The sequence below is a fragment of the Lissotriton vulgaris genome, chromosome 12 (assembly GCF_964263255.1).
Source record: "Lissotriton vulgaris chromosome 12, aLisVul1.2, whole genome shotgun sequence".
In the NCBI taxonomy this organism is placed as follows: domain Eukaryota; kingdom Metazoa; phylum Chordata; class Amphibia; order Caudata; family Salamandridae; genus Lissotriton; species Lissotriton vulgaris.
This window is the reverse complement of record NC_141700.1, coordinates 317,788,489-317,807,231: the sequence shown is the minus strand read 5'-3', so window position 1 is coordinate 317,807,231 and position 18,743 is coordinate 317,788,489. Positions and strand designations below refer to the sequence as shown.

General features: G+C 44.2%; 1 protein-coding gene and 1 pseudogene across 1 annotated transcript in view; both read left to right on the top strand.

The window, feature by feature from the left end:
• Nucleotides 1-18,743, top strand: part of VAT1L (vesicle amine transport 1 like) — a 1,074,333-nt gene that overhangs the window by 763,996 nt on the left and 291,594 nt on the right. The gene's annotated exons all lie outside the window — the stretch shown is intronic.
• LOC147674024 (zinc finger BED domain-containing protein 4-like) overlaps nucleotides 10,858-18,743 on the top strand; it is a 57,447-nt pseudogene continuing 49,561 nt past the window's right edge.

Sequence of the window (18,743 nt, the reverse complement as noted above, 5' to 3'; positions counted from 1 at the left end):
TATTCTCAAGTCACAGTACCTCTCAAGGCGCGCAGGTGCCTCTCCACAAGCTCATCAGCTCAACCGGCTCAAGGGAGCCTTTTAAACAAGAAACCAAAGTGGGATCACATTTCTTCACCTCCCAGCGGGTCTCCCCTGAGCATTGTGGCCAATGCAGTTCACCAAGCATGTGTGTTTGCAGGATTTTCTCGAGTAATTACAAATATGTACTGGCCATCTCTATACAAGCGTTTCTGGATCATTATCCGTCGTCATTAGAGATTAGGCACCAAATATTTGGGGTTGTTGAGCAGGCTGCCAAAGTATTCTCAGGTCACAGTACCTCTCAAGGCGTGCAGGTGCCTCTCGCCGAGCTTGTCAGCTCAATTGGTTCGAGGGAGCCTTTTAAACAAGAAACCAATATGGGATCACACTGCTTCACCTCCCAGCGGGTCGCCCCTGAGCATTGTGGTCAATGCAGTATACCAAGCGTGCGTGCTTGTGGCATTGTCTCAAGTAATTACAAATTTGTACTGGTCATTTCTATACATGTGTTTCTGGATCATTATCTGTTGTCAGTAGAGATTAGGCATCAAATATTTGGGGTTGCTGAGCAGGCTGCCAAAGCATTCTCAGGTCACAGTACCTCTCAAGGCGCGCAGGTGCCTCTCCACGAGCTCGTCAGCTCAACCGGCTCAAGGGAGCCTTTTAAACAAGAACCGGCTCGGGGGAGCCTTTTAAACAAGAAACCAATGTGGGATCACACTGGTTCACCTCCCAGCAGGTCGCCCCTGAGCATTGTTGTCAATGCAGTTCACAAAGCGTGTGTGCTTGCAGCATTGTCTCGAGTAATTACAAATTTGTACTGGCCATCTCTATACATGTGTTTCTGGATCATTATCCGTTGTATGAATTCAGACCATAGGTTCCAAAGCATCTGATAAAAATGAATCAAACAATAATAAACCAGTGATACATTCAGACAATTGATGTCACTTCACATAATCATTTGTCAGTGTATCTAAAGAGCTTTATTTTTTAGGACATCGGAAAAACAAAATGACTGCAGTCAACACATCTGAAAGTGTGAAAGATTGAGAGGGTAACTTAGAAGCAAGTATGTTAGTGAGTTTTGCGGCCTTATTACACAAGAGATGATGAAGTAGGTTACTGGGCAGTGATGTGTAGCCTTATTTCTCAGTATGTGCCTTAGAGAGAAATATACATTTTAGGATCATATGTGGTCTCAGGTGGGATGGCTATAATATGTGCTTCATAAACTGTTGTTTTGTGTCCCTACATAGCCAGGGATGCCCAGTGAATTATGCTTTATCTAAAGTATGTTAATTATATGATGCTTTACTACATTTTCTGATCAGACAAATGGAAAAATTGACAGTGAATTTCAGTACCTAATTCCTCACATCCAGGCATATTTTAAACACCCTTAGGCTCATAATCTGCAGCCTTAACCACACCAGCCACACACAAATCCAGGTGAGGCATTGCCGTCATGTGCAAGACCTACTCTTGTTGCACTCATTAGGAGTTCCTCGTCTTCAAAACCCTGATATGCCTCCATTGCCACTACATTTATTCCACCTCCAAATTCACATCACCTCCTAGATGAAGCCCCATCCTTGGAGCCATATGCCCTTATTTAGAGTTTGGCAGATGGGACACTCTATTACAAACATGGGGGTTGTCGTGTTTACTGTATTGCAATTGCATTAAAGCCTAGGGCACTTGCAATATGGCAGACGTAATATCCATCACATATTGAAATAAAATTTGATCCACCAAACTCTAATTAAAACCCTTACCCACCACATCTTACCCACCACATAAAAAAAAACATGTCACTGAACAAACCCATGCTGAAATGTGTTTCCTGCCAGCTCTTTCAGATGTCACTACCCTTTGCTACTAGGACACAGAGATCACTTTACCATGCACATTATATCAAACACTGGCCAACTAGCCACTATACCCAACTATACTGTTACAACAATAACATGTCTCATCATGGATTTCCCCGTAGGTTCACTGAGGCATGACTTAAAAAATGGACATCAACATTTGAAGAGTTTTATAGGGACCCTTGCTTCTAGTCAGGGTAAGGGGGATACACACTTTAGATAAACCCTGCTCACCCCCTGGGTAGCTTGGCACGAGCAGACAGACATCCCAAAGGCAATGTGTAAGGTATTTGTACTCAAAACACACAGTTATACAGTGATAACACCACAAATAAACATACCACCAGTTTAGAAAAATAAAGTATCTTTATCTAAACTCAACAAGATCAAACTTACAAAAATCCAAAACACATGTAATAAGAATATAACTCTAAAAATGTTTCAAACAACTTGGCCAATAGAAAACTACGGATGCGTGATTTCTAACAAAGTATCTGTGTATGTGTCAAAATTCACACGGCCAAACAGCTGAATAGATGGGAAGCATTGAGAAACAAAGAGATGAGTCAGTTCCTAAGACCATGGGGAGGCAATGCAACAGTTCTGCCTCACGAAGGAGAATTGATGTGTCAAAACCGGTCTGTATGGGGAAGTGGTGCATTGACTCCTAGGCGGTTCTGGTCCACGGGGGATACCTGGGAAAAGTTGCTGCTCAGGTACAATGCGTGGAAATCCAGGATGCGTCAGCGATCGATGCAGCAGTGGCGCGGCAATACATGGAGATTCTTCTCAGACTATGGTGCTTTGTCGGAAATTCAGCACCAAGAAGAGCAATGGATCGATTTCTTCAGTTCTTTAGGTTTTTTCCGGCTCCCAGCAGCAATCACAACCTTCAGTGGCCCAGGACTGGGACAGGCCCCTCCTGGCAGGTCAGAACTCTCAGCAGCAGAGTTCAGGCGAGCTGGGGTGTAGTCTTTGTGTGCCTCAGACTTCAGAACAGGAGGGCAGCACACACAGGCCCTTGAAGATCTTCAAGCAGGTTCAAAGCAAAGTTCCAGGCTTTGTCCTCTGCTTGGCAGAAACAGCAACTGCAGCCAAACCCCACATGGCACACAGCAAAGGGCCAGTACTCCTTACAGCTCTTCAGTTCTTCTCATTGGCAAAGGTTCCTCTTGAGTCCGGAAGTAATCTAAAGTTCTGGGGTTTCAGGTGTAAAACTGATACCCCAAAATGCCTTTGTTCTCTCTGTTCAAGGTTCTCCGAGCCCAGTCCAAACCAACTCTGTCCTCACTTGTGCAGTCTGACTACAGTGGGTGAAGACAGCATTTGCAAGGGAGACAGGCCCTATTCAAGTGAAAGGAAAACTCCTCCCACTACTCTAATTCAGCCAAGGTCTATTCAGCTGAACTCTGAGTCATCCAGGAAGGGCCAAGCACACCCCAACCCCCCTTAAATCAGACAGTCAATACACAAATAAGCTGAGACACACAGAATGGTAAACAAGAAAATGCCTACTTTCTAAAAGTGGCATTTTCAAACACACAATTTAAAAACCATCTTTACTAAAAGATGTGTTATTAAATTCTGAGTTCAGAGAGCCTAAACTTTATTTCTCTATCTTGTCCTAATGGGAAGTTCTACTTGTAAGGTGTTGTAAAGCATTTCCCATTCTATCCTATGGTGAAAGATAGCCTTTCAATAGTGAAAAAACTAAATTGGCATTATTTCACTAACAAAATGTGTCACACACACCAGTACATGTCCTTCCTTTCACATACACTGCAACCTGCCCATGGGGGTACTTTGGGACTACCATGGGGTTGTCTTACATGTAAGAAAAGGGAAGGATAGGGCCTGGCAAGTGGGTGCAGTTGCCAGGTCGACATGGCAGTTATCAGACTGGGCACAGACACTGAGGTGGCAGGTCTGAGATACCTTTCAAGGGCTACTCATGTGGGTGGCATAATCAGTGCTGCAGCCCACTAGTAGCATTTTATTCATAGGTGCTGGCACACTTAGTGCACTTTACTAGGGGCGTACCAGTAAATCAAATATGTTAATGAGGGAGAACCAATTGTAAACACAATTTACACAGGTAGCACTTGCACTTTGACACTGATCAGCAAGTGCCCAAAGCATCTAAGGCAGCAACACGAAATCCAGCACAGCATCAAAAATGCAGGAGGTAGAGACAAAATGTCAGGGGACACCACAACAGTTGTCCAACAGTGGCCAAGGATGAGTAAGGTATTGAATGAGTACTTTAGTAAGTAGACTTGTGACAGAAAGTGAGAGATATGGCACAGTGTGTGATGTGAGACATTGGGTGTTTGGTATTGGCAGGTTTTAACCATAGACATAGATGGCATTAGAGATATAGACTACAGAATTTTATTTTAAAGGTTTTATATAGCCCTGGCTAGACCCGGAGGTATCAGAGCGCTTTACATGAGTATTCAGACCAGAATTGCAGGTTACATTGTTACAAAGGTTACATTGTTACAAAAGTTTCATAGTTATTCAGACCATAATTGCAGGTTACATTGTTACAAAGGTTACGTAATATAAGAGCCTGGCAACATAGTGACAAGTAAGGTCGAGACAAACAATAAGGACATATACGTGAAGGAAAAAGCAGGGGAGAGATTCAGGGGATGAGGGGGTAAGAGCAGGGGAAGAAGACAGAGAAAGGAGGAGGATAGAGGCGGGGAGAGTGAGAGACACATCATGGGAAAAGTAGGGGGTGACGGGTACACAAACAGGTAGACGAGTCAGAGCTGCGTCCAATGTCCAGTAAGCTGTGATCCCAGGGGAAGCGGTATAATTTCCCCATCTCTGTTGCGAGAGGCTCCCTATATGCAGTGGACTCTCTCAGACTGGTCTCTGAGACTCCAAGGCATACATACTGGATCCTTCCCCAAAAAGGGGAGAGGAAGTGCTTTGGCAAGGGGTGCCATACCATACCTTAACTGTGTATGGCTCCCTAGGTGCTGTGGACTCTCTCAGCGGGTTAGCTGAGACTCCAGAATATAAATATTGGATCTTTCCCCAACAAGGGGAGAAGGAGTGCTTAGTCAAAGGGCACAAAAGGGCAGGGGGCTAGGCAGTGTACTGGGCAAGGGGAAAGATTCAGGTGAGAGGGTATAGGAGCAAAGGAAGTAAGACAAATAAAGAAAGAGTGCTAAATGGGAACAGATAGCTAGATAGGAGACAAGGAAAACGCAGAGTTACCGAAATACGATGAGGGGGGGTGGGCAAGACAGGGAGATGGGGAGAAAAACTGTGCCCAAAGTCCGGCTGGGTAGGTGAAGGTCAGGGGATGAACCAAGGCCAATCTCCTCAATAGCTGAACAGAGGGGCTCCACCGGGTGTCAGACATAGTGCTCGGACTCCTCTGTCAGGAAGGAGATCAGGAGTACTCAGAGATTGTCATATTGGGGGGGGGGTCCATGGACCGAATGAAATCCAGATGCCATATTGAGGTCAGGCACAGGGAGACGGCACCCTGCTGCAAAGGTATGATTTCCAGTCCTCCGTTACGTGTGATTCCCTTGATGTGGTGGACTCTCTCAGCAGGCTCGCTGAGACTCCAGGGCATAGATGCGGGATCCCTCCCCAATAAGGGGAGAGGAGTGCTTTGGACACGGGCACACTCAGAAGACTGGAGAAGGGGAAGAGGGGGGAGAAAATCTGGCGTGAATACACTGTCAGACATCCAGTAGGGTAGGATATGGTTCCCAGTTAAAAGTGATCAATCCCGGTCCTCCACTATGTATGATACACTTATCACTGTAGACTCTCTCAGAGGGGTCTCTGAGACTCCAGGGCAAAGATGCTGGATCCATCCCCAATAAGGGGAGTAGGAGTGCTTTGGACAAGGGCATATTTAGGTAGATAGTTTGCTAGACCCAGAGGAAACAGAGAGCTTGACATAAGAGATTACACATGTAACATGCGTAGATTCAGATTGCATTGAACAAGAAAAACATCGGAAATGAGGTGGAGCAAGGTGTAAACAATAGGAAAAAGTTACAGTAGAGAAGAGGGGGGATAGAGCAGAATCAATCATAATTTTAAATTAATATGAGATTCTGCAGATCAACAGTTACAAAGTGAATCAGTTATTAGAGAATAAAACATAGCATTGAGAAAACCAAGTTATAAAATTAAATCTGTAGCTAGGACATTAATTAAAAAATAGAGAGAAAGTCCTGTAGAGCATGGACGAGGTGGGGGGATAGTAAAGGGGCTTTTCATGAAGATTCTTATTACAGGGGGCATCAAAGAAAAAGACTGAGTATGAGAGTCTACAAACCGGAAGGGGACAGGTGATAAAACAACAACTAATGTCATACATACTCACTGCATCATGTCAAAAAATAAATGTCGTGGATCGGAACGGGTCACAAGGGTGATTCACCATGACCAAAACAAGTAGTGAAGGGTGTAAGAGCCATTAAGGAGGGGTTGTAAAGGCTGTGGTCAAGGCGGAGACCAGCAGCAAGAATCCAAGTCATGAGCCCCAAATAAATTTGAACAAAATTGAACTGCCTGTTGTGAGGTCCAGAGTCATTATGAGGCCTACCGTCCGCCGTGGGCGCCATGTTGGGGTCAGGCACTGCCGATTCTCAAATTCACATAAGGAGTTAATTGTGAATTTCTGCTAAAAAAGTGAGAACCCTCTCCAGTTGGCATCTCTCACTGCAGCGATTACAGCGTCCACAAGACGGCCGCCTCAAATCTCCTCCGAGCACCCTGCTCGTCTCGCCATTCCGTGCTGTGCTGCTGGGAAATGGTGGCCGCCGCGTCTCCCGTCTCGCGCTGTGTTCACTCACCGGCCACTGAGCGAGAGAGGTATGATGAAGAGGAGAGATGTTGCACAGCAGTCAGACCTATCAATTTGGGAGCTGGGGATCTGCGTTCGAATCTCGGCATTGGCTCAACATCCTGTGATTCTGGGCACATCACTTAATCTCCCCGTGTCCATGGACAGTGCCTGGATACCCTCACGGGTGATAAGCCACGCTATATAATTCTACAAATTTTATTTAATTTGACGGTGGAGTTAGAACAGTAGAGGAAGTTAAATTAAGGGTCAAAGATAGGAACGCAAAGAGGTTATGGAAACAATCAAAAATGCAAAAAGAGGCGAGATGGAATTATTGCAAAAAAGGTGGCAGCGATCGGTTATGCAAGAAGGTAAGAAAATAAAAGGGTGGGAAAGGTACAGGTAATCATAGGGGATGAGAGAAATTAGGAGAAACAGGAGAGTAAGCAGAGAATCTGACTGAGAAAGGAGGAGCATGAGATAGTGAATGAAATAATGGCTTTGAGGGCTGGTTCACTAGTAGATTGCTGAATGGGCATTGAATTGTTTCTTATCATCATATTGTCTATTAGAACATATTGAAAATCATTCAATGGCAAGGTAATAGAATGATAGGCCCTCAGTGGAAGAGTAATTGATGGATAACTAGTGTTTCACATTGTACCTGAAGAATAGACATTCTGCTACACACTGATTTCTGAAAAAGAAGTCTGTGCAAAGTTGCTAAGGAGCAAGAATTCTTTTTGCAGCAACTGTAAGACAAGCTTTTTATGTCACAGCAGCTAATAGGCAGAAATTCTGCGTCAGTATAACTAATATACACAAAGATGCATGCAACAGTAATTAATGGGAAATCATTCTGTGGCACAGTAACTGGAAGAAAATTGGCCTTTTTACATTATCACAACTGCTTTTTGATTGATATTCCGTTTTTTCGACTCTGAAGTGCACTGTGCCCTGCTGACAAGGTCCTGTTCATGTGCTCTGACCCTTAAAGTTTATACAGATTGGCTAATCCGTGATTGGCATATTTAAATTACTTATACATTCATAGTAAATGGTACAAAGTGTACCCAGGGCTAGTAAGTTAAATGTCACTAGGGGACTGCAGAACTTATTGTGCAATTACTACAGCGACAAAGTGAAAACATGGCTGTAGGTCTGCCATTTCAGCCTAGGCAGGCAGTTTTTAAACAGTAACCTCGGCACAACAACATGAGCCCTTATGTTAAGTTAAATTCCCTCTTAGGGAAGTCCTTAGTAGCCCACCAGGCAAGGGTGCTAAATATTAAAAAGAAGGGCATCTTTGTTTTTTATGTTTGACATGTCCTGACAGTGAAAACTCAAAATTATCATATTGACTGTCGCAAGGCTCGTAGCCCCATTGACTAACATGATGTTATTATCGCCCACATACTACGTGCTAACTTCCATTTGGGACCATCAAACAGAGTAATCCAAGTTATTAAATTAATTGTTGGCCCAGCTTCATAAAGCCTCCTCTGAGAGGCAAATGCAAGTCACACTTTTCCTTCCCCTCTCCTCTGCGTAGATAGAGAGGCTGGCATGCCCTTCAGAGGAGAAAAACGTGTTGCAGTACCGGATTTTCCCAGAGGAGTGGCTAATTATACTAGGCACAGCTCCAGGGTATGCCCTTAGCTCTGACCCAGGGAAGAATGTTCCCCATATTTTGAATTTGGACAGAGAGATGCATTGTGGGATGGTTTACTGCCAACCCACTGGAAATAATGTCAGTAGGTGTAGGGTTGCCGCTTGGTAATTGTAGCCCCATTGGCTAGGGAGTCCTCCTCCTCCACAAACTCGAAATTTACATAAAAGTGTCACCCCTGGCTACCAGCCGCAGAACACAACTGGACTCCAAAAGGACAGAGGAAGGACTGCACCTGCTGAACTTGGGGACCGCAGAAAGGAAGGCTACATCGAGGAAGACTGTGCCTGCTGAACCGAGACAGGAATTCAAAAAGGGAAAATGCTGCTCTGTCGGCTTTGTGGTGAGAAACCCCAAGGGCTGGACCTGCTCCTACGTATGCCAAGGACCAGTGAATGAATTCCAAGAGCTAGTTGCCTGGCCTTCTGTTAAACTTCAGGGACACAAAAGCTAAATAGGAATGCTTTGCAAAGTGTCCAGCTGACCAGTAGCTACTCAACATGCCCTGGACTTCGATGGTGTAACCTGTGAGATCAAGTCTTAGTGCTCAAGACGTGCCTCGAAGGTCCTGCACCCTTCGGTCGTGCTAGAGTGTACTCTTTCTCCCCACACACTGCAACATGCAAGCCAAAAGCAAAAGATATTGTTTTTTGGGTACGGGACTCTTTGCCTAAAACTACTAGCCAGGTTCATGGATAGCCTCGAACTCCGTCAAAAACCAAGGCTCTTTACCGGACTGCTGGACTTTGCCTGTCTGTCGTCGTCGAGCCCAATGCCTGCTCAAGCTTCAGAGGGCGCCGGCAACCTCTCCATCAATGTAAAAAAGAACCAGAAAAGGGTCTAAGTGCAAAGGTAAAGTCTTGACCGGGACCAAACTGGCGCCTGTATTCAACCCAGACTTCCATCTCAATCGGCCGGAAACTATGACTTTCCCTGTACCCTCACATTTGTAGCATTATTATTTTTTTTTTCCTATTTGCACCTTGTTCTATAGTGATGCCGCTCGCAAAGGCGTGTGAAGTGCGTGATTTCTTTCTTTCTGCTGCTGGAAGCTGCCTGTAATTCCTGTGACCTGCCCACGGACTGCGCAGAGGGTGGAGACGCCGCGGAACGGAGGTCAGCAAACGGGACTGCGAGGCTCACCAGGCAGTGCAATCACCATCAGGCACACCTGCCGCCTCTTCCCGTGACCCCTCCCCTCTGGGCGCTACCTTCAAAACGCCTCGCGGCCCCCGCTCCGCGGGAGCCGCTCGCAAAGGCGTGTGAAGTGCGTGATTTCTTTCTTTCTGCTGCTGGAAGCTGCCTGTAATTCCTGTGACCTGCCCACGGACTGCGCAGAGGGTGGAGGCGCTGCGGAACGGAGGTCAGCAAACGGGACTGCGAGGCTCACCAGGCAGTGCAATCACCATCAGCCACACCTGCCGCCTCTTCCCGTGACCCCTCCCCTCTGGGCGCTACCTTCAAAACGCCTCGCGGCCCCCGCTCCACGGGTGCCGCTCGCAAAGGCGTGTGAAGTGCGTGATTTCTTTCTTTCTGCTGCTGGAAGCTGCCTGTAATTCCTGTGACCTGCCCACGGACTGCGCAGAGGGTGGAGACGCCGCGGAACGGAGGTCAGCAAACGGGACTGCGAGGCTCACCAGGCAGTGCAATCACCATCAGGCACACCTGCCGCCTCTTCCCGTGACCCCTCCCCTCTGGGCGCGACCTTCAAAACGCCTCGCGGCCCCCGCTCCGCGGGTGCCGCTCGCAAAGGCGTGTGAAGTGCGTGATTTCTTTCTTTCTGCTGCTGGAAGCTGCCTGTAATTCCTGTGACCTGCCCACGGACTGCGCAGAGGGTGGAGACGCCGCGGAACGGAGGTCAGCAAACGGGACTGCGAGGCTCACCAGGCAGTGCAATCACCATCAGGCACACCTGCCGCCTCTTCCCGTAACCCCTCCCCTTTGGCAATCCTCCTGTATAATAGGAAGAGGAGCAGCGCGTGTGCGGGACGCGTGTGCGGGACTCAGCCCGGGATAAAGCCCGGACTAAGGGCGGACAGTCTTAGACAGTCCGAGACAGGCTGAGACTGGACTGGGCACGCCACTCTGCCTCTGTTGAACCTGACATTTTCTTTACAGTAAGACTAATAATCCCTGAAATATTCGTTTAATCTTCGTTATTTTGTACCGTATTATTGTGAGTCCGCTTGTCTTGGCAGTTCGCTAAAGTTCAGGATTTAATACCAACCTCATTCAGAATGCCAAAGAAGAATGTTATGGTGGGGGGTAACTCTATTGAAAATTATATGGTACAAGTAGTGTCAAAGATTAATAACGACAGGAGACAATCTCTAGGTCTTAGTCATTCCCCTAATTTATCTCCCTTAAGTCCATCACCAGACTCACCATGGATAGATATTCCATCTCAGGCTGAGGGAAGTGTAATTTTAGATCCTGAGACACTTGAAAATGGTCCCTCAAATATGAGTATCAGTATAGCCCAGGATCAAGATATAGCTACGACTAATGTTTCGGACTCGCAGATAGTTGATCTTGAAGAAGATCACACTGCACAAGACAGTGAGCAGACAAACACAGAAGCTGATCCTCTTGCTCAAGCCCCAGCTCCTCGAGCGATTAGAAAGTGTAGAAAAACTCAACTACTCCGCGGTGGAGTTTGTTCAGGGAGGAAGAGGGCCGCGTCACCATTGAGAAGTAGGGAAAAAGGTAGGAGGAAAGTAGAAGATGATGAAAAGTTAAATATGGATGAAGATCTTATATCTAGGATAGCAGATTTAATTGACACCAAATTTAGAGCTTTAATTAAACCAGTTGTTGCTAAACTGGACAAGTTATCCGCAGATGTGAAAAAGTTGGGTGTAGATCAGAAGAAGATAATGGAAGAAGTGTCTAACATATCTGGTACAGTTAAAAACCTGGCCTTACCTGTAAAAGAGGTATCTGGCCCTCGGCCAGATGAAGGCACAACTCCTAACATCACAAGGTTAAATCATTTAGAACAGACCCCAATTATTGCATCCAATCAGTCACCGTCAAGGGAGATCCACCATCCACATCCCCCAGAAATAACCCTACCAAGTGTAGAAGAAGATACATTACACTTCATTGAAGACGCGGCCCCATTAGTGCTGGTTTTAGCAAATGCTCCCCCATTAGCACCGGATCAATCTGAATCATCCACGGCGCTAACAAGTAAAGCCCTGCATTGGCTATCGGGCAACATGCGGTTGGCCCCATGGGGGAAGCAACAGCTAGCTAGAGATATTAAATCAGCTAGAAGGGCCACATGGATAGGACACAATCCCAAAAAATTTAAAGGCGACTGCATAATTATAAATTTCGTAAACTCTGCAGTCTTACCAAATATCCTTCCTAACATTCTACCACCACAACGAAGGAGAGGTACCATCATCCCTCTTACTCTGGAATTCTTTGGCAAAAAACAACGGAGTATGACATATCCTAAGCCTAATCATACCTACACCAGGCCAATATGGCCAGAAAAAATAAACGGTTGGGGCTTTGATGCACCAGCAAACAACTGGGGTTATAGTAGGGACAGATATGACCAACCATCACGACCATATCATACAGATCACCACTACTTTAATATCCCCACATCCAATAGGTATGATATTTTCTCTGCGGAGGGTGGGCTGGATGGGGTAGAATGACTACCAGAAGATGCAGGCATAGTGAATGCTAACCAAGTTTTAAAATCAGAGGCTGGTAATATTACGGTATTGGGTGCAGATATCACTCATAAAGGCATTCCTGGTCCACATACTGTTTCAAATTCAGCTTTGCCTCCAGTTCATACCATGGAGTATTCTGGGCCAGCTCAAGAATGTTACAGTATAGCTAGCCCTACTAACCCACTTGTAAGTGAGAATATGAATATAACACACTGTGGACGTCAAAAATGTAAGGAGGGATTTTCATTGTTATCATGGAATATAGCTGGTCTCTCTGATAAACTGCAAGACAAAGATTGGTTGCACTATGTTAAAAAATATCCCATAATATGTCTTCAAGAAACCTGGGTAGCAGGGAAAAACTTGTATATTGAAGGATACCAGAGCTTTATAATCCCGGCAATTCCATCTGCTAGTGGAAGAGCTAAAGGGGGTTTGGCCATCTTTGTTAATTTGTCGCTCATATGTCACAAAATTGAACACAAATCTGGTAATAATAACATCCAGATCCTGGAATTCAAAAGGGGTAAAACTAACTTTGTACTGATTAATTTTTATAATTCTGTGAACCAGTTTGGAGATTGCAATATAGAAATCTTACGTGATTTGCTAGGGGCTATTGATAGTTCTCTGCCATGTTCTAAAATTCTAGTAGGTGATTTTAACACACATTTATGTGGGAACCCTAGCGTGAGACCTGCTGGACAATTGGGATGTAATAGTATGGAAGGAATACATTTTGAACACTCGCGGAGGGGTACAGGTCTAAACGATTTAATGAATGAAAACAATCTATTCACGGCAATGTCGACAGTACCTGATCAAACTGTATTCCTAACCCCTACTTTTAAAGGCCATGCTACAGGTTCATATATAGACCACATTCTTATTTCAGCTGACTTTGTTAATACCATTGAGGAATTTATGATCCTCATGAGTACTTACAGCGACCACAACCCTTTATGCATTACTATGGGCATGAGTCTACTTCAAAAATGCAACCCTCGAGAGGACCGTGGCCTTTTAAAATGCATTAATGGTAAGCGTCGCCTAAAATGGTCAATGGTGGATTGCGATCAATTTTATACTTCTATTAATGCAGTATGTAATCAAGAACTGATGATATGCACATCTCCTGCATCAGCTCCGTTGCAAATCTTGACATCCTTCAAGGAGATAGCCAAGAAGGTGGAGTCATTTTTAATGATACCCATTAAGGGGAGAATAAATTCAAATAGCAACCCGAAATGGTTTGACAGTGATTGTTCAAAGGCTAGTCGCGAGCTTAAGAAAGCCCTAAAAACAAAACCAAGAGATCCATTGATCATCAGGGGTTTGCGGACTGAATATAAGAAATCACTGGCCGCCCGCAAGCGAGCAGTTAAAAAAAGTGTATGGGAGTCACTTTTAGAACCCGAGACACTAAAAAACAGCTCGAAGTTCTGGGAGATAATCAATAAACCAATATTTGATTGTCCTAGCATTTCAAATGTGGGCACAAACATCTCAGAGGATGAATGGATAAACCACTTTAGCTCTATTTTTATAAACAATGAATCACAGGCAGAACACAACTCAACTAAAGGCAGAGAAATCTCACTATGCTTCTCAAATGACGAAATAATTAAAGGAATTAAAGGTCTATCAAATAATAAGGCCCCAGGTCCTGATGGACTTCCGCCTGACCTCTTTAAATCATGTGAAGCACTATGGGCGCTGGTACTTACAGCAGTACTTAATGCTGCTGTGTTATGTGGATGCCCAAAATCATGGGGGGTATCTACAATAGTCCCTATATTCAAGAAAGGAGACCGTAGCAGCCCGGCCTGCTACAGACCAATATCGCTAATAAATTCCGTGGCAAAAGTGATAGGAGGAGTCATTTTAAATAGATTGATCAGTTGGTCAGAGGAAAATAATATAATATCTCCAATCCAGTATGGTTTTAGGCCTGGACACTCTACCATCTCGCAGTGTCTGAATTTGTATCTTATCATTGGGAAGTACACCAAGGCTCGAAGAGGAACGATTTACATGGCGTTCATGGACCTTTCCTCGGCTTTCGATTGTGTGAACCGAGGGAAGCTCTGGGGCGCCATGGAGAAAATGGGCGTGGACAAAAACCTAGTAAACTTTCTAGAAGATATGCATTCAGATACTAAAGCGAATGTTAGGTATACCCAGGACCTAAAAGTGACCAAAGATTTTGGTGTGTTTCGGGGCGTCCGGCAAGGATGTATTTTGGCCCCGTTCCTCTTCAATCTATATATTAATGATCTGGAAGAGTCCCTTTTAAGCACCAACACAGATTATCCATACATTGGTCGAAAAGGTCTGCCGGTACTATTATATGCGGACGACGAAGTCCTTTTATCTAGAACGGCCAATGGACTACAAATTTTACTAGATTCCTTTTACACATTTATGAAGACAAGAGATTTAAGCATTAACAACACTAAATCCTACATAATGAAGGTTGGTCAAGGTTTTAAAAAACTAAATCGCCTAAATGTAGCTGGAGTGGAAATCCCTGTAACTCACACATTCTCCTATCTCGGGGTCCTCTTTGATAGTCAACTTAAATGGGGACCCGTGATTCAGAAAAAGAAGGGAGACGTTACTAGGGTAAATGCGGCTATATTGGATTTCTCAAAAAAGATGGGAAATAGCCCAGTTGCCGCTCTACTCCAACTTTATAAGGCCAAAAGTGTAACCACAGCTTGTTATGGCAGTGAAATATGGGGATATGTTCCCCTGGACGCACTCCAGATAGTTGAAAATAATTTTTTAAAACAGATTTTAAGGGTTCCCAGGAGTACAGCAAACTTTTCTGTGCATGAAGAACTGGGGGTTCCGTACGTATGCGATAAAATTGCAGTGAATCCCATGTTATGTTGGATGAATTGTTGGCTAAATGACAACATCCCACTGACCAAGCTTATTTTAAGAGAAGCACTTACATGGGACAACAGGATGGAGGTTCCTTGGCTTAAATACTTATCTAAGTGTTTTACTGATTTAGGCCGCTCTGAACTCTTTCTATATCCGGAATCCATCACCAAAACGGATCTTATTACGGTCAAAAATGCTTTTATTGACTCTAGACAACAGGAAAGGGAATCATGTGAACTAAAAAAAGAAAGTGTACGTAAGCATATATTAATTAAAAGCACTTTGTTTACGGAACCCTACCTGACATGGCAAATGTCGAGTTACGACCGTTTCCTGCTGACAAGGTTCAGGTTTAACCTGTTTCACTTTTTGTTGGCGGTACCCAGGGGTTCTCATCGAGGTCAAGTGTTGCCGGCTTGCGGCTGCGACGATAAGTCTCCGCAAGACCTGGCACACTTCTTGTTTTTTTGCCCTTTTTATGCTATACCAAGGAAGCTATACTTGAAACCCTGTTTGAAAAAATTGAACTTCCTACAATTTCGCCCTGCACAACATTTTCTACAGCTGCTAAATTGTGATTACACCCTGTATATATGTAGTTTTTTAAAATTGGCAATCAAATTCAGAAACAGTATGGAAGGATAGTAATACTGATACATGAATTGTTATTTATATTTGTTGTTAAAGGAATACTATTTTTTAAACGGTCTTCAATGTTTTGATATAGTGCAGTACTCTTAATTCTGTGATTTTTAACTGTAATTGAATACTCTTTTTTAGATCATGTGTTTTTCGTGTTATTAACTGTAATGTAAATACTTTTATGGTTGTCAAATCGAACAACCGAATAAAGTTTATTTGACTTGACTTGACTATAGTGATGTTGGGCAGCACATACTGCTCTAAATAGAATAATTTAAACAAAGCTAATGCTTTATAGGTGAAGTGTGCTGGCTGCTTATATATGACTGCAGAGTAATGGTGCTGTGAGGCACTTGACATAGCTTGAAATAGGGGACTATTTTATGTGCTTTCCTGAAACTCTACACCATTTTATGAAGGGTTGTAAGGTAGTTTAAAATATTTAGAAAAAATCTTCCATCCTGTAGTCCATCTTTCTCAGTCCATATACGGACCCCCCTCCAGTGCTTAATTTGTAAAATATTAAGTGCCAGGACCCTGACCAGGAGGCCACTGCACCACCCATTGCCTCGTCATCTCTGCCAATGATGGTACCAAAACAACTACTAACCATCTCCCTGGCCTGCAAGTGCGACAGTTCAGATTATTCCAGCTGCCCAAAGCTGAAGGAATGGCTGGGGAGGCAGGTATTAGTACTTTTTAATGTATATTGTATTCATAAACAACCGAATGTGCTTCTCATCTCCAAATTAGATGAGTGGCACCACCATGTCACAGAGTGTTATAAGTGTGGTGATGACAATTAAGTGCAGGTGTCGAGCACTGGAAACCACCGGCTGAGATTAAGCACTGCCCACCTCTCCTGTGAATCCCGCCTCTTTACTAGTGGTCCATAATAGTCCATAACATGTTGCTACTGAGCAGATTACTGCTCTGCGTGCAGGCCAATATCTTATAGGAAAAGCGTTTGTCAAAGATTGGGGACAGTCAAGACAAGTATGCAGTGCGCAATGCCAACACAGAGGGAGACGTAGTAACTGGGTCACAGAAACAAACACACAGAACTGCTGTGGTGCCACTGCTTCTAACTGAAGCTGATATTAAAAATAACGCGCGGTCGAGGCAATAGCATTTACCAATATTATTGTCCCTGTGTTTTTCAGTGCTTTAACCTGCCAATGTTCGGCTTATTTGTACGCAACAGACATCGTCAGCTTTCCATGTTTGGTATAGCGGCGCACGAAGGCATCGAAATGAGGTCTTGCTATATCTTGCCAGCTATTATATCCTTTGTGTAGTCGTCAGCCAAAGAATGCATTGACCCTGCTCCGACGCGCCTGCATGTTTTGCACGAGGGTCGCATCAGAATAGCTCATTTTAATCAAATGTCATTTTTGTAAAATGTTCTTTCATTGATTTGACGTTTGACCAGTAGCTCTGTGCCAGCCACCTCATTTTCCTGAAGACATTTCAAAATGTTGCCTATTGAGACCTCTCTTGCTACAAAAATTTAACGAAAAACAAATGTGTATTGTGCATGGTTCTCAATAACACTGTGTTATTGAGACACATATTAAATTCAAGTGCTTGAAGGGTACGTTTTACTTGATTTTCTAAGCAGAACCTTAGCAGTTTGGTCTGAAGCTTTGACACAGTAAATTCCTGTGCTTGCTCTGTTTTTTTTAATTGTTAAAATGTGGCTGTTCAATTCAACGGGATGGGTTATGTGCATTCTTGGTTGCCTGGCAACCAGATTACAGAGCTGAGAGAGCTGATACAGCAGTCATGCCCCGAGCGCTGCCCCTGGCAGCAGAAGCATTCGCCTTCTTGCTAGAGCCAACAACTTATTAATATATGAGAAAGTTTAAAGGAACAGGAGCTTGAAATGGTTCAGCCGTTGAGATGAAAATCCTAAATCGGACTTAATTTGATAAAAAGTGAGCTCTCGCTTTAGAATCAAAAGCGGCATAAATCACAACAGTTTTTAAACTCATTTCAGAAGATATTTTACGTTTACTGATGAACTTGGATAGAATCTCAAATTGAAATGGCAAACTCTCTCAGGTAGAAGTAGTGAGAAGCGGTATCGACACTGGAGGTACCGTCCTGCTCGATTCTTAGTTTACCTCTTAAAAACAATATTTTTAAACATTCCTTTTACAGGAGAAAAACATGCTCAGAAAAAGGTTCAGAACTGTAGAACCACAGGCAGTAAACCACCTGGGGCCTCATTTATGAGAAATGACGCATCGCTGCGTGAAAGCAGCGATGCGTACTTCTCAGTGCGCACTCCTTGCGACATTTCTGATGCGTCATATTTACAGTATGACGCATCATGTCGCAAGGAGTTACAGATACGTCAGTATTTCTGATGTATCTGTAAGCGCAAAAGTGACGCATTGCTGGAGTGTGTCACAAAAGTGACGCAACTCGGGCAATGCGTCCTTTCACATAGGGCAAGCCCCATGTTAAAGGGCTTGCGTCAGTCTTACGCCAGCTGTGAGGCAGGCGCAAGATTTTGAAGCAACGGCGTCCTAAAAGTGACGCAGCGAAATCTCATAGATTTCACTGCGTCACTTCTACGACCCTTCCTTGCGTCAATACGCCCCCCTTGCACACATTATACCTGGCGCAGGTATAATGTGGCGCAGTTGTTTACAAAGTGACGCATTTACCTAGAAGCGTCACTTTATAAATATGGCTCAACAAGGTGCATTTTTTACGCCACTGGTGCGTCACAAAAAGTGACGCACCGGCGGCGTAAAAGTGACGCACGGCCTCATAAATGAGGCCTGGTATTTTGGGTCTTAATACTTTCCCACAATTCTGAGTGTGACAACTTTTAGTGACCAGTAGCTGGGGTGGAGATACTGTCTGGATATTATAACTCTGTTACTGACATTTCCACCTCCAATTTACCCGCTAACTTGTGCCATTTTTGATAGGTTGAAATAAAGAATGCACAAACAGAAGGACGTGTTTAAAGAGGGGTATGGGAGTGTACGCCAAAATGCGCTATTTAAATAATAGTTCTTGTTTTTCCGGGTAGAAGTAGGGTAGTTCATAATGACAGTACTCAGCTGATTGTGTCCTTTTGAAAGCATGATTTTACTTCTCCA